Genomic DNA, 26,336 nt, shown 5'->3' on the forward strand with positions numbered 1-26,336 from the left:
TATATATATATACACATATATATGTATGTATATATATATACACATATATATGTATGTATATATATACACACATATATATGTATGTATGTATATGTGTATATATATGTATGTATATATATATACACATATATATGTATGTATGTGTTCGTCACACATCCCTGGTGTTGTATTGATAGTGCATCAGGATTGGCATCTCGCACATGGGCTGAGTAAAGCAGATCAATCCTGCCAACGCTGGAGACCTCAGAGGGCCCGATGTTTCTGCTGCACCCCGGACCTGCTGCCCCACGTGAGGCCAATATGAATTGAAATAGTTATATTCTCCATGTCTCTGTGGGGCTGAGGGGTAGATGGGCTCATTGGGCAGCAAGCCGCTCTGATCACTGCTATTGACCACTTGACCCCAGGCTGAACTGAATATGGGCAAATGTGCATTGTGGAGAACAATGTGTGTCATGGCAGAGATACTGTAGTTTGGGTTTACAATATTTATTTTTCAAGCAAATTAGACAAGTAATAATTTAAGGGATTCAAAAGATTCAGAATCAATTAAATAGACTGTATTGTGGCATTGTCTAATAAATTTGGTGTTCAAATTCTCTTAACTGTTTAAATTTGCCATTTGGAAACTAATGTATGACCCAGCTACGTTTACCCACAAATAACATTAGTCAATAAACTTGCTGTATATTTTCTTTCCGATCTTTAATTTGTGACCTTCCTTTCTGTTCATTCATTCTCTGTCTCTCAAAGCTGTCCAGAGGTGGGTCAAGGACGGACCACGGACCCCTGTCTTTCTGCTCCAAGCTCCAACCCCCCAGAGCCATCGCCTGCATCACAACACAGCCATTCAGACACTTTGGTGACACATGCATGTGCACACACGCAGTGAGTATGAGTAAACCAAGTGTGTTTGTATGTGCACATGAATGTGTTAACCATGTGTGTACACGCGAGTGTATATGTTAAAGAGAACAGCACGGCCTCAGTGGCTTCCTTTGACCACGGTCATGCGTCATGGAGGTTGCACAGAGCCTTCGTTGTAGAGCTCTTTCGTGTTTTCAGCATAAGTCTCTGGAGAACAACCCAAAACATGACCTCTTTCTTCTGACAGTTGAGTGTGTGTGTGTGTGTGTCTGTGTTTGATTGATTGTCCATGTTCTTTATGAGAGTGTATGCTCCTTTAAAGCAGCAAAACCCTAAAAGCTTTCTGTCATATGATGTCTGTATATCAGTTTGCAAGAAATGTAGATTAGAGAAACTGCTTATGTAAGTATTTTGTTTCTGAGTTCAAAGATGTGGCTTCTTACTCCAACGCTCATTTCTTTTGAATCAGGTCTTGCCGCTGCATCTAAAATCTTCATAGTCAATCAAAGTCTTCATCCTACATAGAATCCTTTTAAATTCTGTCTTTTTATATTGCTTTGTGTTCCTTTCATATCGTTTCTTGCTTTTATTATGCAGAGCCCTTTGAATTGCCTTGCTGTTGAAATGCGCTACACAAATAAATCTGCCTTGCCTTCAAAATCATTCTCTCACACATTGAAATGCTCATTGCATTCAGAAAATACAGTGAAACATGTTCATGTGTGTGCCTGCAGCGAGTGTGCATGCATTAGCTACAGCACATCCAGTTGGTGCAGAGCAGATTATCAACGGGCTGATAAGAGCTGTCTAAACCTGCTTAGGGCGAGGATGAAAATGAGATCATGTCCCAGCAGCCTCGCGGCGGGGCCCTGTCATTGGTCTGTTATGCCATCCAATCACATCCCATCACTTTGTATCGGTGCCGCAATAGAAGCTTCTGCTTGGCTAGTGTCAGCTGACCAGTTGGTGTCAGAGTATATGGGATGGAAATGTATTCCCATGATGTGTGAGCTATAAATATGATTTGGTTATGTATGAAATCCTTCTTTCTATCCTTCTATTTTGGGTTGAATTTTATTTACCCTTTATAATAGTATACACAGACTAGAATCATGGGGAGATACAGTAGTAAAGGGGTGACAACAAAATAAGAGGCATGCAACAAAGATCGTTGGTCAGATTCAAACCATTGGCTACCAACACACTCTGTTTGTATTTCTGTAAGGGTTTAGCTTCGCTTTAAGGGCTCTTTGCAGCTCTGTGTGTTCGGATAAAATCTTTGAACGCTTGGTCTAATGAAGCACTATCAAAATAATTTGACTTTGTTTGTTTGTCTAGAAATCTAGAGATAAGAAAACTGTTGTATAACACAATTTTATAAATAATTAGAAATATTAGAGTTTTTAAGGTTATCATTGAGTGAGAGTTTCACGAAGAGACGGAAGTGATGACTTTGGAAAAGAGATAGAGAAACAGAGAGATGATTAGGAGTAGATTCTAGAGCAAACGCACAACCTTGATATGCCTTCATATTTAATGATGAACCTTACAAGGACCCCGTGCCCCTGGGGCTTCTGGACGCTGCTTGTGTAAGTGCAACGATGCCCTCACTTTCCTCCTTCTCCCTCTCTCCTCGAATGCTCCTTTCCCCTCCTTCTTCCTCTGGTCCTCCTCCCCCTTTTGCTTCCCCATCTTTTTGCCTTGTACTCCATCCCTTGGCTCCTCCTTCTATCTTTTTACCTCCTCCTCTCTCTGTGCCTCATGCTCAGCCAGGCGGCAGCGCGCTAATGCACCATGGCACATTCTGCAGCTCCGAGTCACAATGCAACCAGGCTTTGCGCAGTGACCGCACGGCGACCTCCCTCAGTATCGCCGCACACAGGCGCGGGGCTGTACCAGGGCCTGTGTAGGGCAAGGATGGAGGCAGTGGTTGGGTGGGGGGTGGAGGGGTAGGGGAGCAGATGGAGGAGAGGAAAGGAGAAGAAGCAGGGTTCTGCCGCTGACAGGTATCGAATGACAGTGAGATAAATTAATTGCGAGTAGAGAAAGACTGAAGCACCCTGCGATCCCCATTGAAAAGACGTATTTGTGCCACGTGTGAATTATCAGTCTCAAACCAGAGGTGGGATGTGCTTATGTGTGCTGTTATAGCACGTTGAGCACGCAACATGACGAATGCCCCCGTGACCAAATTATTCTGTGAGTCATGAAGTTTCTTATATGGCAGAAAGCAAATGTTTCTGCTGCTGGATGTCTTGATTCTCTCAATGATTATTAAAGGTATCCAAGGTGGGTTAAAATCAAGGGTAACTTGGTTGAAGATACTTAAAGAAATTTCGCCTTTCATGCAGGAGGCTTCTTCAGACTGACTGGCAGGGAGCTATTTAACTTCACCTGTTAAGGTGATGGATACTGCTCGGTTCATTAGTGCTCCTGGCTGTTGTAACCAGCACTAAGCACATCACCTCAATAACATGATGACTGAGAATCTTCAAAGATTATTAAAGGTGTTAATCTTTCAATAATCCTTGACAGAGGAGGAAGACTGTATTTCTTGTTACTGTTTTTTTTATATATCTCTATGCTTCTATCCCTATGTAAGGCCATGCTCTTTCATCCTTGAGGTCCCGACAGACATCTCGCCATCACACCTTCTTATGATCCCGAGCTTTTTTTCCCACACCCTTCAGACACGTTTTTCTCAATCCTCACAGTTCAGCACAAATGACCAGAGGGAAGAAGAGAGAGATAAAAGGACTGAGATAGTGAGAAAAAGAAAAGAGGGAGACCTTTAAGGTCAATTCTACATAATGTTTGTATATCATTTGTCTGTGAATGGAATGGACCATAGGAGTGGTCTACTCGATGAACAAAAGACCTAAAAAGACAAAGCTGGAAAAGGATAAACACCTGTCACAAAGACGTTTTACCCAAAGTTTGTTCTTATTATTCTTAATGACTTATAACTGATCTATGAGGCATCACTAAAGGATTTGCTGACATTAGAGTCATTAGTTGTATACAACCTTAATTAAAAAAGTGGTATCCAGGTTTTAAAATAAGATGCCCCAAACTCTTGTTGGATTTGCTAGTTTGGAGAAAAAACTAGTAAGATTATTAGGACACTTTCCTAAACAAAAGTCTGTAATGAAGTTAGATTTGGGGGCAGTATAATCAAATGGTAGCCGAAAGTCATCATGTCATACCCATACCTTTACGTTTAGTTTCTGGGCATTTTTGCCTTTATTCGGATACAGGCCCACATGAACCTTCTACACTTGGCCGTGACCTCAGAGTTTAATCGTTCAGCTGCTGTGTGAACTCACACTCTGCTTGTGTGTAAAGCTGCAAAGACCAACCGCTCAGCAACACCATTGACAAGGTCAAATTTACACGTACTTTATCCAGTCCTTTTCTGTCACCTGAAACGCAACCACCATGACGCTACAGCCAGTGTGTTCTGTATGTGCTAATTCTGCATGTGCGTGCAGTTCACATTTATGTCTTATACACGTTGCGCGCGTGTGTGTGTGTGTGTAATTGCTTTCTCTTACTCTCCTGTGTGTGTTGCCACTGACACTGTGACCCTCTCCCTCCTCTTCTATCCAGGTCACAGGTCTTTACTGGTTCATCAGCAGGGCAACGCTCCACAAAACCATTGTTCCTGTGACACGCATCCTGATTATATTCATAAAATGTGGCGTTGGTAGAGATAACATGATGTAAAAATGCAAATGCCACTAGTACAGCGATACCACAACAGCTTCAGGACAGTCAGCCACTTTATAATGTTTACACACTCTGCTTAGACAAACATGATACGAAGGGAAGTGAAAGACACACACAAACACACACACACACACACACACACACACAGCCCTGCACACAGTCTAAATGGTATTTTTTGCCTGAGGTTTTTTCCATCTATTCAATTAAAGCGCTTGTATATTGCTGATTTTATGAACTGGAATTAGGCCAAAATAAACACAATACGTAGAGTGTAGGGGGGTTTGTCTTTCAAACAGATGGATGGGAAGACAGATGATCTGATGATCTTTCTCCTAAAAAACTAACATTGTCCTGATAGTTTCTTCTCTCTCCAGTGACATACAGCAGCCACAATCACCTAATTACCACCTTAAATAATTCAGCAGCATGGCAGCTACATGCAGAAACACTGAAATCCATTTGGAGCGACAGGACTAAAAGGGTGTAGCCTCATACCCTGTGTACGACATGTTGATCGCTGTATTATTGATGCTGAGTGTTTTATCAAGCTCAACTGAAAGTGAAATAGACCTAAACCTAACCCCAAAGACTTTACTTTTCATAATTCACATGTAAATCAGAACACACAAGACATTGTTTAAATAATAGGGATAATTAATTGCTATTTATTGTTTTTAATGGGCTTCACAGCTCTCAAAAGTGGTATTTTGAACACATTCATATACTTTACATATATTACATATGTAAAGTATATGATACATATATTTTTTTGTGAATTCCACTTGAAATATCAGTTCATATAAATGTCATCAATAATCAGTAAAGTGTGTGTATATGGTTGTTGGGGTTAAAATTTCTTGATTTGTCTATGAGATGATGAGTCCTGGTGTAAAACTAATTTGGTAAAAGAAAATAAGCAACTTTATGTTCAGAGTATGTAAAAAATTACTTTATTCAAAAAATTGTTGATGCCATGTTATCAAAATGTTATATGGAGGAAGAATGTAATCGTGTTTTTCCCCTCGACAGCGGGTGTTTTTGACATTATCAAGTTGATTATGAAAAGGGTTCATAAGTTCAAGAGGTTGGAGAAGAATTCCCCTCTCAGGAGAAAATCCCAGACATTGGAGTTAAAATGCTGTTAAACTTTCAGGCTGCAAAACAGGGACACAAAGTTCAAACAAAGTTCGCCCATTTAAAAGGAAAACTCCAGTCTAAGTCAAATGGTATACCTAAAGAGTGTAAAGCCTGAGAACATTCAAATGATTAATACAATCTGGCAACACCCCAAACCTTCAATAGAGCACCAAACATATTCCTGCAATCAGTCTCCACTGTAGCTGTTTGTCAGTGTGATGCCACAGTGTCTCAGTTTTGTCACCTGAATAAGACAAATTCCCCTACAAACGACTTCAAATGTTAGTTTTATACAGACCCATAGTGCAACACCTCAGCCAAAATATACTTAAAGTTGCATTGTTTTGACACTTCACTTTGTTCACCAGATATTTGCTAATTCTGTCTGGCTGCCATTTGGTGCAAGGCAGTGTAGCGGATTTTAGAGCATGTCTGCTGTAAACAGCTGCTTGCTGCTACTGGAAACAAGGTTAATGACAGTGAAGAAACAACAGAAAAGCTGTGGGCCATAAAACCAAAACAATTAGCTTAAATTAGCTAAAGGCCTTGTTGGAGCTGAGGGGAGCTGCTGAGTCTGATGATTATTATCTAAGGGTTTGTCACTACGAGCGACACCTTTCACATTTTTCATCTGACCTATTGTTAATATAAAATATTGATCGGAGCAGCTTTAAGTAAAAGTAAAATTACTATCTCAGTTGTGAAAAAGAGCAATGCCATACTTTCTCAGACGCAGTAAGGAGAACCACTCTCGCGTTATTTCCGCCCTCATACATACTATAAGTCTGTTAGTGTCTGTCGGCTTTGTGTGTGATCCTCACCTCCCCTGGCATCACCCACAGTGCCAACACTAAGGTCAGCCACCCTTTCTAGCCAACTCTTCTTACCCGGGGTCCTGACGTTGGCACGGCATAGTGCGGCGGATTCTGATCCCGTCTGGCATGTTTGGGCTCTCTCTGCATTTTCAAGTCTGCATGCAGACACCTACTGTGCTGTGTGTATTAAGTTCTTACAGTTTGTATGTGTGTGTGAGTATTTGTATCTGTGACAACGCCCGATGTGTTTTTTTTAAACACATCCACACAGCTCCATGTGTTTTCCTGTTGTCACACACATATACTATATATACAGTAACATCAGTCGCAACATGTGCTGTTAGGCCATAAGGCTCAGATACTCTGTCGGAAGTGCTGTTTATCACTAGATCTGTCTGTGTGAATGTGTGCGTGTTAATATATACACTCCCTTATATGATCTTATTTAATCTAATTTGAAAATGTGTGGATGCGATACATGTGTGCCCTTGTGCGCTCACATCTGTCTGTCTTCATCGAGTGTTGATGCTTGAGTGTGTAGGCCTTCATGTGTTTTATTATGTGTTTGTACGCCCTCAGGGAGGGAAGTATGACCCATAAAGCCAGGCCTTGAGCATGCTCAGTGTTGCATCTCCGAGTTGGGTGAGAGTATCTTCAGATGCTTGACCCGGCGTCGCCTTCGCAATTGATCGAAGTGTGAAAAGAAGTCTGGGCATGATAAATCAGGATTAAGTCACACCCCTGGACCACTGTCTGGCTCCTCTGGTTCTCAGGTGTCCTCTCACCTCAGATAATGCTAATGTGCAGAGAGGACCCTGAGAGGCTGTTTCCATAAACGTAAAGGACATAGAGAAGGTGTTAAAGAGCACCATTGTACTCTCTCTTCTCTATCATCTCAAACACAAGTGGTTCAGAGTTTTAAAAACGATGTAAAATTCCCCTGGAGACATTCAGAGGCACAGTAGGGTGTGTACTGTACAGCAGTATACACAGATGAGTTTAGTGTAGGAGTGTGAGTTATGGAGGATTATGCAGTTTCCTTCAGGTGAAGAAAAAGGACATATGTTGTTAGTTTCTGGTCATTCTCCAATGCACATATTATATTTATCTTACTCCATTATATTTGGGTGTAAGCGCTGAAAAGGCTAAAAGTTACATAAGTTACAGAAGTATGTGCTCTGCTAACAATTATGTCACAGTGTACTGGCACACTGGTACACTTTTATGTCACTGCAGTAAGGTGAGACATGAGGTGTTACTTAAACAAAAGACCACAATAACTAAAAAGAAAAGAGTCTAATCTATTGATACATACAATACATGTTTGTATTTGTGTAACTCAATAGTACTAGCGGTCCTTGAAAGTGATAGTGCTGACGTCCTGCAGGTTCAAGAGTGGGTGGTAAAAGGTTGAACCCAATCACCGGAAACTACTTTCTGCCAAAGTACACCTGCCAAGTGTCTATATCATTTGGAAAGATTTCTGAGGTACATTTCTTTGTAGCTTTGAGCACCACAAACTGAATTAATAATAATTAAATTATTGAATATATTGTGGGAAATACAGCTGTCATCTTCAGACCTCTGCAAATCATAACTAGCCTGTTCAGACTGTCAGATCACACTCTGGGTAATTGTGGGTAAAAATGGGTTAATACGACCCATATTTACCTTTATTTTGGCAGTGACCTCTAGTGGCCTTACGACAGTAGCAAAGGAGGAAGTCGGGTGACCGATTATAAATATCGAGAAAGTCTGTAAGAAAGTGGATGAATGGATGGGTGAAACCCAGGACTTTCGAAACAGGAAAACGGCGTTTGAGTCCCATGTGGAACCAAACAAATGGGGAGTTACTTTAAGTTTTAAGTAAAATAGTGTTACTGACTTCCGTCATGTGATTATCGTGAGTTCCATAACATGTATGTAGTCACTTGTGTAATGTACTTATTTTAACCCAAACCACAATGTTTTCCTAAAACCAAACCAAATACTTTGGCTGCCTAAACCTAACCAAACCACGACTGTTTCACAACATTAACCATGTGTTTAATGTCATGTGACCTGCATAACATAGTTAAGGTTCGGTTGCACATATGAGCGTTTGGTGCAGGAAACACTCATATGACAACCTATTTTGTCACTTAGGTTGGAGGACTTGTTGGCATATTCAACCAGTGACGAAGCGGTACAAGTAAATATTGTTTCCTTTTAGGGGTCACAGGAAAAAAAGGTTAGGAAACACGAATCTTTAGTGCTAAAGCTATTATTGTTAAATGAAAACACATAGTTCATGAACATATTTGCTTTAGAACATGTATTTTAAATATTGTTACTGCTATAAACTGTTTTGCACACATTTGGATAATCTGTTTGTACATTCTTCATCCTCCTCATCGTCTACATGCTCCCCTTCAGTCCGTCGACCCTTCAGCAGCTGCTGAGGAACTGCACGCTTTTATATCACTACGATGGTGCTCTCAGGCAGTGAGAGGAAATGACATCTCACTTCACTCACACAGCCAATAACACGGGCTTTTAAAAACCTTCCAGGTCCTTCTCCCAGCCGTGTCCTCGCCAATATTACACCGCCAGCCTAAGAGCCACGCTCCTTGCTCTGCTTTGACCTAATGGACTGTGAAGCAGTGTCGGTGGGGGGGGGGGGCTGATTATATCTCACCCCATCTGTATTTCGCTGTAAAAAGGGTTATATAGTTAAGTTCTGTATATTATATATATTATATATATTTTGTGCCCTGACATGAGCATAGTTTTAACTTTGTACTTACTTACTTTGCAACTTTCATTTTGGAAACAGTGTTTTGTGGTAACTTTTTTGTGTATTGATTACAATAGTTAGCAGCTCTGCCATGTTGATTCCTCATTTCCCAGCACTGGCATCTGACCTAAACCAGTCCAGTCTGGAGCTCTTTGATGGACTGTCAGTCAGAAACAGAAGCTTTGCTATGACAGCTGTACATCACTGTCATGGGTTTGAGGAGTTGACCTTCCTCAACCAGGATCCATAAACAGGGACAAGCCTTTTATTGGCCTTAAAATCAAACTGCATTCATAGAAGGCAGCCTCTCCCCTCTGTGTTTACAGCTGGCTGGGCAGAGTGGCAAAGATAGCATCATTAGACTACTCTGCTCAGCCAAAGACATCACGAAAGAGATCTCATGATGGACTGAAAGCTAGGGACGTTTGCCTGCAGGACACAAAACAGCAGCACCTCAGGAGCTGGTCCAGCACCGTGGTCAGGGTTCGAGGACGATGCCCGGCCGAAGGAGCCCTCTCACTACGGCCTGTTCTGTGAGACATCTGCAGGCTAAAATGACCTGACAGCGCTTGATGCATTTGCTGCCTGGCACATAAGCGATCTGAAAACTCAGAGCTATTTTTGCTGATGTTAATTTGCTCCGTGTTAGGGCCCCGGTTCACAGCTCGGTCAGCCTTCCCTGATACTATATTCCCGTTTGTTTCAGTAAAGGTTCTCCCGTCACATCGCATTTAGGTCGAGATGCCTGTGAACTGTGAATGCACCGCGCACAGGGACTCCGCCATGCTGAGGCTTCTGGGTCCTAGAGTCTGTCGTTTTACAGTAGGATCTCCCTATGTTGAGGACATTTTCTTAAGTTTTTCTGTATGATGAGAGTAGCGGAATGAAGATTAGAAATAATGAACATAATTTTTTATTTTTTTTGTCACTCTTTCTTGGGTGCATATGAAGGGAAATTTAAAGAATCATGTTTGAAATCCCACTTGACCAAAAAGCCTAAAAAGGTTGAATTTTTAAGGCAATTAATAAAACATTAACAAATGGTAGCATGCAATGACATTATATGACTGTTTTGTACAATTAGGGGAGATATTCTTTCAAAGCAAATGGGTAAAATTAGTATTTGTACAAATATGTTATTTATAAAAATGGCATTTTCTAAAATAAAGATGCATAAAAATGTAATAATAGCCCTATAGATGATCATATATGTGAAAAAATAGGATGCTTTAAAAAATGTTATTAACATAATGTATGTAAAATTGTAATAGAAGCAGTATAAATTCCTATAACTGTAAGAGTAAAAAGTACCTGATTTGTGCTGTTGTATCCACCAAGTAGCAGCAGACTGACTGTGTGTCTTCTCAGAAAAGGCAGCAGTGTCTCCTGTCTTTATACCAATCCCTCCTCGGTGGCTAAGCTGATCCCATAATTCTCCTTCTTGTTAACTCTGATTTCATGAATAATTCATCACACAATCAGAGCCACAAATGAGCATACTAATTGGTGCCTTTTTTATTATCATCATCATCATTATTATTCCCATCTTTGGTGCGTAAGATTAAACATGAAATTAAATTAATGTGATGGTGAAAAAAATATTTTTCTAATAGCCCTCCGTCAACCCTCAACAGATTTAGGGGAATTAATTTTAAATTTGAATGCAGTTTGTGAGGGGAAGAAAAAAAGACTGCAAATGCAGCTAATTTAAGTATTAATTTGTGTAATAGCTCAATTTGTTTGCCAGTGGAGTCATGCTAATATTTCCTTTCAAAGTAGTCGAGAGGAGAAGAGATTTAACAGAGGTAAAAACAAAACATTAATAAAACTAAATTCTGATCAACATCATGATGTTAATGTTACTGCTCTGTTTAGAGCTCTGTGTGTGTACCCCTTTAAAACAGCCAGAAGGTGAGTGTGTGCCTTACAGTGAAGCGGTTAAACGGAGGTCAACACGTGTTGAAGCAGAATACAAACATAATTAGGTCGCATTAAGTTCATGACTGACTAAATATTTTTCCTAAATGTATTTTTGCCCTCCTTTTAGATTTTGCAGATGTCATTGTTGTGCAAGATTTGTATCGAGGTTAAGGTTGTTAAAATAGAAAATACACTTTGAAGTCACATTTAAAATTGATGTAACAACTACACTTCATGCTAAAGGCCCACTTGTTTACTACTTTTTCCCAGTGCATGTGCAGGTAAGCTTCACACTGGCTACATGAATCCCTTAGTATGTTTCAGTTATGCTATGAGTTTCTTATGTTTCATTAATGCTGCCTCTTTTTTGTACAATTAATAAATAAATGGCCCTGTACTGTACAACAGCTAAATACACATTCAGAAATTATTAGATGTCAAACAGACCTCAGAACTCGCCTATTGAACAATTGTATTATGGAGGATTACATGAATGACAAATTAATACAAACAACAGAGAGCACTATTTAAAACTGTACATAAACAGAAGAACAAAATTGTCCAAAATTCCAGTTCCAGCATCCATTTCTAAACCACGCTGAGAGAATCAAGGTATGTTGGTTTAAATTTGCATGGTTAGGGTTAGGCCCACAAAATCCTGGAGGGACTGTTTAATGTATAGTTAAATGAATCCTGGTACAAAAAACTTCAAATTGGGAATGGTTTGTGGGCCACCAGGTGGTCTGTTGGAAATCATGAGGGAGTTTTGAGAACCCTAAGAGGGAAATGATAAAAAAACACACAATGTCATTAAAATATTATAAAGTACAATTGACCCTTCGCTAAGCCACACCTCGAATACGCCACCGCTGGCCAATCACAGCGCAGTATAGGGCTCGCTCTAACTGAGGTCCGACACTTTCATGGCTGCACTCCATTGACTCTAATGTCGTTTTCTAGCTTTTTGCTGTATTTTTCCAAGATATGGTCAAAGCTGTTCCTGGTGCACTTGTAATATTCACTGCATCTACCCTGAGAGGCTGAAAGGAGAAGTACGATGTGTTCCCTTTCCCAAACCTAAAACAAATCCAGGAAAATGTAGGCTGTGGATTGTTTCTAATGTAATGTTAGTTAGGTAACGCTAGCTAAATTACTACTTTATGAATTGTTATTAGCCCTACTGTTCTGCTTTTTAATGATTGTAATAGTGAATAGAGACCTACCCAGCTGTACAGGAACAGTGTTGATCCTTAATATCGTTGTCCTCTTTCACAATTGTCAGGTGTTGAAGTGGTTCACTTTTACTCTGATTGGTAGGCTTTAGCTTCTGTCTTTATTATTTTTTACATCAGTTTGACAGCGTGAATTCAACCTTCAAATGCACGATGCAACTGCAAAACTGTCTGCTTCTTTCTGGGATCGCTTTTTCCAAAAATTTGACTATATTTCTCCAGGGAGTGAAGTTATAGACTGTGGCAGCGCCGTGATAAAAGTCCGACAGGTTCGCCAGTTTGTGTGTTTATTTGCATGATCAGCTTAGTTCAGTTATTAGCCTACAGGTTCTGGCGCCTTCCTGTTTCCTGATCTTAGGTCTTAGTCCTGTGTCTTAGTTCATGTCTTCGTGTTTAGTCCTGGTTCTGTGTTTTAGTTCTTAATTCTGAGTCTTGGTTCTTAGATCTGTTCTCCAGTCCATTGTTTCCCGTTTATATCTATTCTGTGTTCTGTTTCTTTCTTCCTGGTCTGCTTCTTGGTCTGTCTGTGTCCTCATCTGTTTCTGTATTTTGCCTATCGTTGTGAAATTACGGTTTTGTCAGTTTTTTCTGTTCACTCCGTGTGTCAGTGTCTTGCTTTGTTTCCTGTTTCAGTCTGGAGTTGTCTGTGTTTGCTGTCAGTGTCTAGTTCTGCTTCCTATTCTGTTTTATTACCTTGATGTGATCCACCTTAGTATTTAATGCCTGTGTTCTTTTCAGTCTGTCCTGGATCATTGTGGTGTCATGCCCTGTCAACCTTGTGTGTTACCTGTTCCCATCCCTGCCTGATCTTTACCCGTACCGCTGCTTGTTTGTTGCTCGTCAGGGTTTTTGTGGGTTTAGAGTCATCCCTGCCTGGATTGTTGTTGGCTCTCTTTTTTGGACCTGGACTTTACGTTTGCTTTTGGATTTCTGTTTGTTGAACTGTTAATTTTGGATTCCTTGGATCTGCATTTCCACAGTAAGCTGTACGCTTTATGTTTATGTCTCAAATAAATTATAAAAGACTAGACTTGCTGAGTTAATGTTTGCTTCTGGGCCCACAACCTATTTCTGCCTGAACGCATAGCCTGAATTGTGACAATTCTATAGAGTAATCTACAATGCACTATAAAAAATTCATTAAATACATTACTTGAGCTTTGGTAATTACAACTACTCTGAATCTATTAGTCTACATTGCTGTGTTTTTTTGACGTACAGTGCAGCTCAGAGTCACAGTGGCCAGCTCTGGACACCTCTTTCCCTCAGGAACAGGTGGATAAGATGTGTTCCGATGTGTTGGAAAAACACTTGTAACAGTCCAGGTCTGTGAGAGGATTGAGGTCCGAGACCTGCAATGCTCCTGAAAAGCAGGCGTCACTGCTTTTCAGTTTGCGTCAAAACAAATTAAAACCTGCACCCGCAGCAATAAAAAAAAAAAAAGCCTGCACTCTCTCTCTCTTTCTCTCTCTCTCTCTCTGGCTCTCACTCTTCTTTCCGTCTCTCTGTATCTCTCAGGCAGCAGCGGCAACCTGTTGCCATGGCAACAGCAGCAGATGTTGACGGTTTTCTCCTGTGTGATGGGATGCAAACTATTGACCTCTGCCTTTAAAAAAAAAAAAGAAGAGAAATGGCAGTAATGGATATGGATTTATGAGTGTATAGCTACATTGCCTCTAAAGCAGCTTGGCACACCATATGCCACTGTATGCATTTTTTATGATGTGGGCCCGGGGTTGAACGATTTACTTCTCTCACAGGCTCTGGGGCTTTGCTGCAGTACACCCTCTGTATATAGCCTATGTAATAACATAGGCAATTGAGCATCTTTTGTCAGACAATAGCTGATAGAAGAAAATAAAGTATATTGAAAAGAATATGCTGCGGCCCAGGCTAACATATAATAAAACGGCCTCAACTTCTACGTGTGACTCACACACACAGCTGCACTAACTCTAGACTTTGTTCGACAGACTATTATGCATATATGCATTAATGGCTTCGGGTACAAAGTGAGTCATAGCAATTCTGCAGTCACCACAAGGTCCTTATTCTGCACACTTTCCACAGCACTACAACAAGCAGGCTGCAGGCTTTGACATTGTAAAGGCATACTTGACCCACTGTTCTTGCGCAACTGTCTGTTTTCGTTTACTACAGCATGTATGTCACTGCTTTTGCAGCAGACCAACATTGATTCTGTCATGTAGCACTTGGGGGACCTTGTATTGTTGACTGGCTTCAGGCTGGACTGTAGGAATAAACAATTGATTTTAAGAAAACTTAATTTTTTAGATTTAATTTACTTAAACCAGGACAGCATATCAGGGAGCCTTGACCTAATTGACAGCCTGATTATTCATTAACTTTATTTATCCACAGAGGGTGAGACAACAAACAGCAAAGCACATATAAGACAATGTAATACAGTAAGTAATTAAAACACGTAAAACATTAGAAACACATACCTTCTCATCAAAGAACTATAGATGAAACCAATCACCAGACACTCACTTTTACTGCATGCAACTAATGGAGGGATTTCTTTCTTGATTTTGTACCCATTTAATTGCTGGCATAAAATTTAAATTGGATTTAAACTGGGCTGATGTGAGTTGCTAAAATGTTAGTTTAAAATGCGGCATTTGTGTGGTTCGAGGTCGAATAGGTGCGTGAACAAAGAGAGACCCATCATCTTGGCCAGTGAGCCAATTATTTCCTCCCACCCATCAACCTTCCCAGTGGAGAGAAGCAGACAATACAGGACAGCCTGTGTACCTTTCATTCTGAACTTGGTGGGTCATTGACTTGTTTTTAAATTCTTTGAGCTCATGCAACATCGTGAGCAAGGACATACTAACAGACACCCTGAAGCAGTGATATCACCATTACGGGATTGCTTATTTATTCATGAGGTCACCTTACTAGACGTGTTAAATAGGACTTTTTATTTTTATTTCGAGGTCTTGTAAAGATCCAAATGGGAAGAAAGAGTGTGATTCAAAATGAGATGGTCTTATTTGAAAAAAAAAGTGGCATTGACTCAAAATGTTGGGTCAAATTAGGTCAAACTATACTAAACTAAATTGTATGATTTAAAAAGAAACCTTAAATTCCTTGTTCACAAAATTTAACACAAACTGAAGAACTAAAAGTAATTGTATACTGAGGAAGAGATTAGAGCTCTGTAAAAAAATACATAAGCAGTATGAATTAATTTCAACAAAACCAAAATCAGGTTGAAGCACCTCAGCCCGAGTATCTGCTCAGGTGAAGTCAAGTTCACAGTGATTTGTAAAATACAAAGTGATTCATGCATTGCAAATTTTTTTACCAAGTGATTAGAGGATCAAATGAGAAATAGGAACAACCTAACAATAAATGAATAACAACCCCCTGATAAGGACTAAGGTCACCGTTCTGCCCACAGAACAGCTTCAATCCTACTTGGAATGCTTTAATTCAAGTCATGAACCGTGTGTAGTTGGACATTGGACCTTTCTCCTTGAAGAAAAGCCTCCCGGTCTTTGGGAATAAAGTAAACTGAAGTCATATTGTGTTACTTTCCAAAAAGGGTAAGGTCTGGTGACTGCGGAGGCCATGGATGATGTTTAACTTCTTCCTGGTGTGCAATGACCCAGTCCTGCTTATGTATGGCAGCATGTTGGAAGGCCAGATAATCTTGGACTGTGGCAACAACATGTCCTGTAAAATGGCTCCATACTGTGTCATGACCATACAGAAATCATCTTACCTGAGGGCCTCTTTTGGCTCCCTGCAGATATAACCCGGGAACCTTGGGATAAAATGATGTCAGAGAACTAATCAGATCATGTTCCTTTATTTTCAGTGAGAGCAAAGGTTGTGTTTCAGGTTGTAAATCCTTGTGGCCTTGGATTCAAGTTGTTTCCATATAGCTCATACCACACGGTTTTGATACTGAGACACAGAGGTGGTAGGGCAGTGCTGTGGTTAATCTTTTGAGTACAATCCATTGACTGTAGCTGTGTCTATCAAATTACGACTTGTGATCATGCAGTTAGTTTGAGGAAGGTCATACACTGCAAAGAATCTACACTTTATAGACAAAATTTTAGTTGTCCTGCCAGAATGTCTTGTTTTTTTCTATTAAACAAATGAAAGAATCTGCCAGCTCTTCAACATTATCTAGAAATATATGTCAGTAGTTGACATGACAAAATAAAGCAGTTTGCTGCACTTGAATCAAGAGAAACGACACTTGGTCTTGTAAAATTCTTGAAACAAGTAGATTTTATTTAAAACGTGTTGAAAGTCACGCTGGCAGATCACGTGTCAAACACGTGTACACACATATACACATAGCACACACTTGACTTATGCAGAAGAGAAGAACGTCTTTCCAAGATTGACTTCATTACACATACAAAGTTCATCTTGAATCTGCTCCTCACCTCCACCCAGAGCTGTGACTCCCGCTTTCTGCGGACCATCAAACTTTCATAAGGGTAATCGAGATAAACCTGAAACTGCTCCTTCCATATAATCCCGGAGGAAAGGTGAAAAAAATGTTTTCAAGGTGTAACAAGGTGCCAGACAGCTTTTTGAATTAGCTTTTCCACCCAAATATGCAGCCTCGACGCCCATTGACTGGTATCAAGTGTAAGTGTTTTCCAATAGAATATTCTACGGATGCTTGATGGAGCGTGTGGTGTGTGTGTGTGTGTTTCCTGTTGGGGTTTGTGGTTAAGTCTATCCGGCATAAACTTGAACATTTTGTACCAAAACATTGTGGAAGTTGTTCTTTTGTTATTTGTTGAGATTAAGAAAGTAAGTAGTTCAGATAAAGCAAAATTTCTCTTGCAGCAGTTGACATAAGAGAGAGAAAGAGAATGTGTGTGCGTGCGTAATAAGTTTGTACAGCCATGTAATTCCCTGCTAGTCTGTCGTACGAAAATTTTTTTCTCAGTCTTATATAATGTAGCTCAGATAAGATGAATGGGTCACTCAAGGATCTGCCAGATTGGGATCCCTGTGTGTGTGTGTGTGTGTGTGTGTCAGTATACAAGATGAGACAGCATAAAGAGCAGAAAACAAGTAAACATCACTGCATGATGCAAGTACACAAAATTCAACATTGCCCACGGGTGTATATTCATGCATGCGTGCGTCTGTACAGTGTGTATACATCTGCATGCATTAAATAATGAGCACACAGTGACACAGTGTACAGATGGGACACCATGTTTACCAACTAGAGAGCGCTCATCTTCAGTGAACCTTTGACCCCTGCTGCTGGGCATTCAGACAACATCACATCTGTTATTAGGTGATCTAGTTTTGATTAATTAGGCGGATATGATAGTATACACTGGATCTATGACCCTCCCAATGGGGACAGAGCCCAGGCCGGACGATTAAAGGGGAAAAGCAAACAGAGAGCGTGAAGTGATGCAAATTGACAAACTATGAAACAAGGGAGAACGAGTGAGATGGGAACGTCGTAGGTGGAGGAAGAGAGGAGCTGACAGCAGTGGTCATAGATGCGAGTGTGTTTTGCTTGTTGCAGTTCAACACTCAAAGACATGTTGCTCCGACTGTGTGGGTTAAAATACAAAGCAGCTTTCAGTCTCTCACAGCAGACCCCAGTGTCCTGTACTACGAAGGGAGTTCAACCTACTCAGATTAAACTCAGGGTTATCAAGCAAACTCAGGGTTGATAAACTCTGACCGCCTACGCTGGTGTTAAACAGTACTACGATGGTGGATGAGATGTTAGTTAGTTGAGTCTGTGTTAATTTAATTGGAGTTGGTGCGCGTTCACCTAAAAAGGGTATTTTGTGATATGAGGACTTTAAAGACACATTAATGGCCAAATCTAATATCGTGGCGGCCGACAAAGCCAGGGAGGCTTGTTGGCATCGCATTGAATAAATTTGTAAATATCTTCACAGTGTTCTTGTTGTAGGCTAATTTTTTATAATGTATTTAATGGACTCTTGTTTTATCTGTAATATTTGTGGCCAGGCCAGGAATGATGAGGCCAAACACACAATAAATTTTATGGGTTTTTATTCCCCGACTGGACTCAAATGACAACAGCGTTAGCGATGTAATGTCAAGGTTTTAAGGCAGTTGGAGGTTATACAAAACACAGGAATAGCTTTCTTCCTTGTCCTTTGCTTATTGCATCTGATCTCAACTATTTAGTTTAACAGTACATTATAGTACACATTAACCATACCACAATATGTGAACAGCTGCCATAAACTTGTTTACACTCACTCTGGTATACTTCAACAACAAAGTCTGCACTACACCAAAATCTAGTCATTAAATCTTGACAACAAAATCTAGTCAAGTCTAGACAACAGTCCATTCTAGATAACAGTAGTGGCCTTTTCTAAATATAGAAAATAAAAAACAATATAAATAAATACTTTCATTTAGCCACACAACGCACAAGTTCTTAAACTCTAGGTAAAATATTTAAAATTTACCAGAAAACATGAAATACTCCATACACAAAATACAATTAGCCCAACACTTTGTGCAGGAACTCAGAATTATGTGATTTTGTGTGTTAATACACTTTGTTGTCACTCACGCTGTTGCCGCTGGTCAGTCTCTTCCCCTTGTGGCAAAGATACACACACACACACACACACACACACACACACACACACACACACACACACACACACACACACACACACACACACACACACACACACACTCACTCACTCAGCTATCAATTGTCAGAAATCAGCTTGGACATCCAGGTCTTCATGCGTCTACCTTAGTCCGCTAGTTAGTTCACTCGTTCGTCTGCCGATCTCAAGTATTAGTACTTTACCATTGTTTATGGAGATATCCTCCGTATAGATATAACCAAAATACATCCCTTTCTGTTTCTCTACTCCGCGGGGCCGACACTTGTTTTTTACTGTGTCCCGTCGGACACTCTACCCTCTCTAGTACTCTTAAAGTGACAGTGCCAATAAATAGAGAGGAACGTCATCGCTGAAATAATCCCACCTGCAATTGCATAACATTATAACCCACATAACTCTATTAAACTCTGTACCCCTGGTTGTTCACATTGCTACATATGATTAAGATTTAAAGATACAACTGTATATCATATCCATTGTAAAAAAAAAAAATGGAGCGGGGGAGAGGGCAAAAGAATTGATGAATGTGAAAACTTGAATATTCATATAGTCAAACATTTATGAGAGAAACTCTCTGAAAAGATTTTTGTTCAAGGAACCACATCGCTTCACTTTGCAAGGCTGCAACATCACACACACACCTCTGCCGTGTATTATGCATGCAGTGGATAATTATATTAGACTTCACAAACGGATTTAGCTGTGAGGAAATACTCGTGAGTTTAGCCCACAGTCACTATACTATCATGCACCTTAGACACTTTATAGCCTACAGATGGGCTACATCTCAGAAACTGTGCCGTTATTTAGCCTAATTAATATATCCTCCCTAAAATCCCAGAGGCTTCAGGGCTCGCTGTATGAACGTAATGCTGTTGTGTTAAGAAGAACTTACTTTCAGCTGCAACTGCTGTGGATCCAATCAGGATGAAATCTAAACATACTTTATCAAATGGTGTGTATTAATATCCTACTTCTCATCATTAACACTGAGTACAGATGTGGTGTGTAGTCAGCCTACAGGGTAACGTCGAGTTAACCACGAACAAAACCTGCTCGGAGCAGTTTAGAGATGCAGCGTATACAAAACAACCACAAAGATGCAAAACAGCCACAAACAGACGAAAAACAACGACAGACACAAAACAACTACAAACGATACAGCCATGTTATTTGTTGTTGTCTTTTCGTGTCTCTTTCAGTCTGGGCGTCTTTCTCCCATGTAGGAGGGCTCGCAGGCCTTTTACATGTCTGTGCCTTGGGACCAGTTGTCTCAATCTATCCATGCTTTCTACCCCACATTCTTCCCTGCCAGCCTGAAATCACATCTTTGATTTCCTCTTTTCCTCTCTTTGCCTCTTGGTTGGAGCCATACCCTTTTCCTCCTCCTGCTGCTGCGCTCTTTTTCCTTCCGTTCTTCAGCCTTCAGGCATCTGCCACCATGAGCTGATCGAGGGAAGCTCACTTATGACCAGAGATGTTCATCATCCCCCCTTCTTGCATCCTGACCTTCAACTGAACTCGCTCCTCACAGCTCCTAGGAGGCCACTGAGACAGAGAAGCAAAATGTCAAAGATGGAGTGAAAAAGCAGCAGATTACACTTTTTCACAACCTTTGCTGGACTGTAGTACTTTTCTAATATCTTGAACTTGTCCTGCCCTTTTTATCTTGTTGTCCTTTAGGCACTGAAAATGTGTATTTTGCAGACATAGTTTCCCTATTACGTATATACTTTCAGATATCCTTATTGGGTTTAGACCGGCTTATCCCAGTCAAAGTGCAATAAAAAATATTTGTAGGACATTCCAGATGAGAGGTTCTCTCTTTTGCACATTGTAAAAAATACAATATTTTATTCATGTTGCAAGACACACAGCATGTCGCTTTCATTGTCAGAAGCCCTTCTCAGATATCTCACTGAATAAATAAAATCTATATGAATATATATTTTAGTGGAAGTAAGCCATCATACCTGGATGATTTCTTGCATTGTCTTGGTGTGTTTCAGTTCAACGAGCTTAAAACAGTAAATTACAGCCCTGAAAACAATTATTCTCTGTGGAGGCATCATACCTGCATCAGCCATAATAGTGAAGCCAAACCCATAAAAGATCAAATACAGTACGCCTGCTGTTGATACAGAGGTAAATGTGGTGTATGAAATTGCTTTAGATATGGATGAGTAAAAATATTGCCACTGGAAATGTTTTAAAAATGTAAAAAAAAATAGAGAAATAAACCATTTTACCTCAGATACATAATCTGAAAAAATGTAAAGCAATCCTTCATCATCTGCACATATTGTCAAATCAAATTTGTGTTAAAGAGGTTGAAGAAGAAAGACAATTTGTCCACCTCCATCTTTTTCAACTCTTTGAAATGTTAGTTTCAGTGTGTGTTTTAGTGTACATTTCACTCCACTCATTTAGCTTCTTTACTGTGTGCCATGCTGAATATGAATACTGTGAGTTTGATTTGCAACACGCTCTGACAGCAGCTTGCACAGGACTTGATCAGCCAATCGTCTCAGTCGCTGCCAGCCTCTCTACCAATAGGACGACACGGGGCCCTTCCGGGGGAGGTATGTCTCATTAGCTAGATTCCAGGACCTGGCTCTGGCCCACTGTATGCACTCAGCCAGAAAGGATGCAGTCCAGAGGGGGATTCATCATCTGCAGCATTGTCTCCTCTTCCTCGCTCTTTCTCCCCTCCCCTTTCAGGAAAGTAAAGTAGAAAGTAAAACACATACATGAAACTGCAAGAATCAGGCAACCCATGGTTATTAAAAAAAATATGATTTCCTCATTTCACACATTACTGTAATAGTTGACGCCACTTTCAAGAGCAGCTGAAGTTTAAGTCTTTGTTCTGCTTTTGAGGATATATTAATTTTTGTTTTTTCAAAATACAGACTTAATATTTTTTCTTAGGATTTTTGCCTTATATGTAAACCCATCATTCTTTTCCACCGCTATCCACTTCAAGTAACACATTACCAGTCGATGTTTGTTTCAAGATCACCATCTGGCCACCTCTTTACCCCAGCAGGAACATTTTGTGCTTTTGTGGCCCTCCTTTGCGCCACAACTATTTTGGATTTAAACTCCAGAGGGCCTCTGCGGGACCATTGGTGGTTTATGTAACTGTTCGGATCGGCCATTTCATTCGGAAAGGCTAACGTTATCTAAATGTACTGGGAGGTGGGGAAAGAGGGTTGGGGGTTTTAGAACTTTTCATGGCCCATCAGGTCCAATATAAATCCTCGCCCTCAAGGGACCTGCATTGACCTTTATAGACACAAACAAGCAAATACCTACCTGTCCACCACACTGGACGCTATTTCGCCCTTTGCCACCAACTCTGACCAGTGACTTCTGCAAAACCACAAATATTTTGGGATGTCTAAATAACACGCATCAATAAAACAAAGAAGTTCTATTTTCTAATAAGGCACCTTTTATTAACTGTAACTAATGGCTTTATTAATTGTTAATGGATCATTTACTCAGACTTTATGATCAGTTATAAGGTTTTAATAAGAACACATTTGTTGACAGGTTGTGGAAAATCCTCCTCCAACACGACACTTGTTTTAACTTTTTAGTTAGCACTTTAATTCATCAAGAATTCTTAAATAGACTGTTAGACCACGTCTGAACGAAAATCCATTTATTGACACTGTCTTAACATTAACTTAAAAAGTGGTCGAATTAGTCCATTTGAGGGTACTTCCTGATAATGAAGTGTCATGCTGAAAAAGTGTATGATTAACCTTTAATAAAGACATTAATTACAACTTCTAAACAGATTTTAAATAGTGCCGAACGCGTTAACAAGACAGGAATTTTTGGAGTTCAAGGCAAACTTGACAGAGTAGGTTGGTATTTTGTCAAAAGCCATAAAAGACAAAAGAAAAAAAATTTCACAGCAACAGTAATGCAATAATGTATTAATAAAACATTTCATTCAAAGCGAGATACATTTTCACGGACACTCTAAACCATGCAAGAACATCTGATTTCATGTTACAGTGACTCAGACTTAAACGCAGAGAACAAAATAATTATGTATTTGATGACAAAATCATTTTGTTGGTCAAAATATTGACTGCTAAGTATTTTTCCCACACTATAGCTATGTATTTTTTTTTTATAATAAAACCCATAGTTTTTTTCTACCACCATCCAAACGCACAATCAGAATATGATTTATCATCAACTACCACCAGACTGCCATGCTAATTACGGTAAGTCAGAAATAAACCTGGAGTATTAAAGCCACTTGAATATTAATGGAGGTGCTAAAGCGGAATCACATTTATTTCCCTCCTGGGTCAAGTACTGAAAAGAACAAACATTGTTGGAAAGACCATTATTCAAATGAGAGTGCACAGACCTTAATAGAAATCAGCCCAACCATTAACTTCTGTTTTAACACAGCCCAGTAATTTTGTATCCAACATTTGTAGACATGATTGACTGTGCTGTTCCTGTCTATTGTAGAGCATGTAAATGTGGCCCCATCCATATTTCCCAAAAAGCCTCATTCAGGACCTTAAAAGGCTCCAAATAAAGATAAATTAGGGTTACCATGTTGCCTTAATCTGAACTAATGCTAGCTAAAACCGAAATGAGTGCCCAAAAGTGGTTTCATCATTCACTGTTTGCACCATTCAGCGTGACAATGCTGATATGGAGCAAGGATTCACCTTTGAACTCACAGATATAGTGGTGATTTTTGTTTCCTGAATGGCCTTGAATGGACAAAAGAAATAGCGCAATGCCTGTTGGGATGAAAGTTCACTTAAAAAACACATTTTTACATGCTTGTAATTTTGAAATCCTCACGCCTAAACCTCTCCGACCTTGGTGTTAATAAACGTTTAGATCATCAGTTAATTTCTCTGAGGTTAAGGAATGTGCTTTTATAAAAAGAGACGTGGCAAACAACTTTTTCAATGTTCTGTAGCTTAAAAGCCTTAAAAACATCCACACAACCTGTAACTTCTTGTTCCAACACTTCACTGGAGCTACAAACTGCCGACACTGAGGAATATTCAAAGATTACGATCCTATGGATCTTTAGGCTACCTCAAATGAAATATACTGTATCATTTCAAAGCAATAATAGTTTGAGAAATATCTCAGCTTTCTTGCTGAGAGTTAGATGAAAACATTGATACGAATTGCATGTCTGTGCGTTAACTAAATATGAAGCCACAGCCAGTTTCTTAGCTTATCAACCTGAAAACCACAACATGACATTTTGTTCACTTATATAACGTGTCAATTAGTGTGTCTTAGAAGTTGCTGGTAGGGGGATTTTGTTGCTTTAAACAGAGTCAGGCTTGCTGTTTCCCGTTATCTAGCTAAATCTATAACTTAAGTCTGTGCGTTAGCTAAATATCAAGCTACTGCCAGCAGATGGTTATCTTAGCTTAGCACAAAGACTGGAAATTGACAGCCTGGCTCTGCCCAAAGGTTACAAAATCCGAGAGCAGTATTGTTGTTCTCATCTATCTATCTATCTATCTATCTATCTGTGTTTGGCTGTGCAACGTACATTTTTAATGATCTACTTTAAAGTTTTTGTCTTGCAGGGCAGACAAGGAGAAAACTTTAATCAGCCTAAAAGCATTTAAACTAAACCACTAATAACCATTTCTTTCAGTTTTGCAGAAAACTGTCTTGCACTCTGTAATCAATCCAAGCTTATAATCAATAAATCAAGTGTTGTGATACTATAAATGAGATGTGATGAAAAATCTGAGGATTAAAAAAATTAAAAAGGGCGTTGCCTATGACATATTTTGGCTGACTTTGTGTTGGATACCTGATATCTTTAAAACATTATGCTTAAATGTATGAAAATTATGTCTCCATTAACTGCAAGATGACAACTTTTTTCTCTTAATTTCTCCCCAGACGCTTTGAAAACAGTCACACCCTGCAGAGATGATCAAAGAAGCAGAGATCCATCTTGACACAACACCCTCTCATCTTCCCTCTAAAGGCAGCTCACATTGAATGGACAGATTAAAATACATTGCTGCCATGTTAGATACAGACCAGCACTCACACTCCATAATTTTTAGCCTGATGATTGCACACGAGTGTTTTTGGCTGTTGCATCTGGCTCTGCGGATGATGGAAGTTGTTGTATGTATCCACCCGCATTTTCCTGGCTGTCAAAAATTGCATTCTGAGAAAGCCGTACTCCTCTCATCAAGAGTCATAATTTACTTGTCAAAGCAGGAGTCCTCTCAGCGTGCGGGAGGCTCCCTGGGGTTATAATTGCGAGACGGTTTGGTTCTCCTGAAATGCCTCCAGTCAAGGAGCACATGCCTGCTAGTCAGCCTTTGTGTACTCTTCCTTTTAAAAGTAGCCATTTACACAGAAAATTGTAAAACACGGTTAAAAAATATATATTTGACTAGCTTCACTATACTTTCACCATCAACTCCTTGTCATGAGTGACTTTCATCACTGGTTACTTTGGTGCTCAGAGAGTAATCTCTACACTGACACAAGGTCCCCATCTTGTGGAGAGAAGTCTTTACTTCATAGGTGGTGACAGTTCGGGTCAACCAAAGGTCGCTCCAAAAATCAATTTGGATTTGCAGCTCCTTCAGAATTTGATATAATTGATGAGCTAATGAAGATTTATATGAATCATTCAGTAAGCAGAATATTAAATTCAGTGGTGCTGTAAAGTACAAATCTGAGGTACTTATACTCTGAGTACTCAGTATTTAATGCTGCCTTATGTGTCTACTCCATTACATTTCATTGTACATTTATTTGACAGCTATAATATCTAAATATTTCACATAAAAACACATGATACACCTATAAAATACAGTGCATTGTTCAAGATTAAAAAAGATTCTTCTCAATATTTTAAGTTTATGACCTTTTACAAAAACAGCAGTGTCTATTTGGGGCCTTTTGTTTGCATGTAGCAGTTCCTCTCTCGACTTGAGGCCCAAAGAGGCAACAATTATCAAATTCTTCTCTAAAAAATTAAAGATTAGAGAAAAGTCCCAAAAATTTACACATGTGCATTCTACATTGTACGTGTTTGTTTTATCTTCTTGCTTCTGCCCCATTAATCATCTCACAAGTCCTCAGATTTGTCTTATGACCCTTTGGAGGGGGCCCTACCCCTAAGCTGGGAACTGATGGACTAAAATTCTTGCACTTTTAC

The sequence above is a fragment of the Micropterus dolomieu genome, linkage group LG12 (genome assembly GCF_021292245.1).
Source record: "Micropterus dolomieu isolate WLL.071019.BEF.003 ecotype Adirondacks linkage group LG12, ASM2129224v1, whole genome shotgun sequence".
Lineage (NCBI taxonomy): Eukaryota > Metazoa > Chordata > Actinopteri > Centrarchiformes > Centrarchidae > Micropterus > Micropterus dolomieu.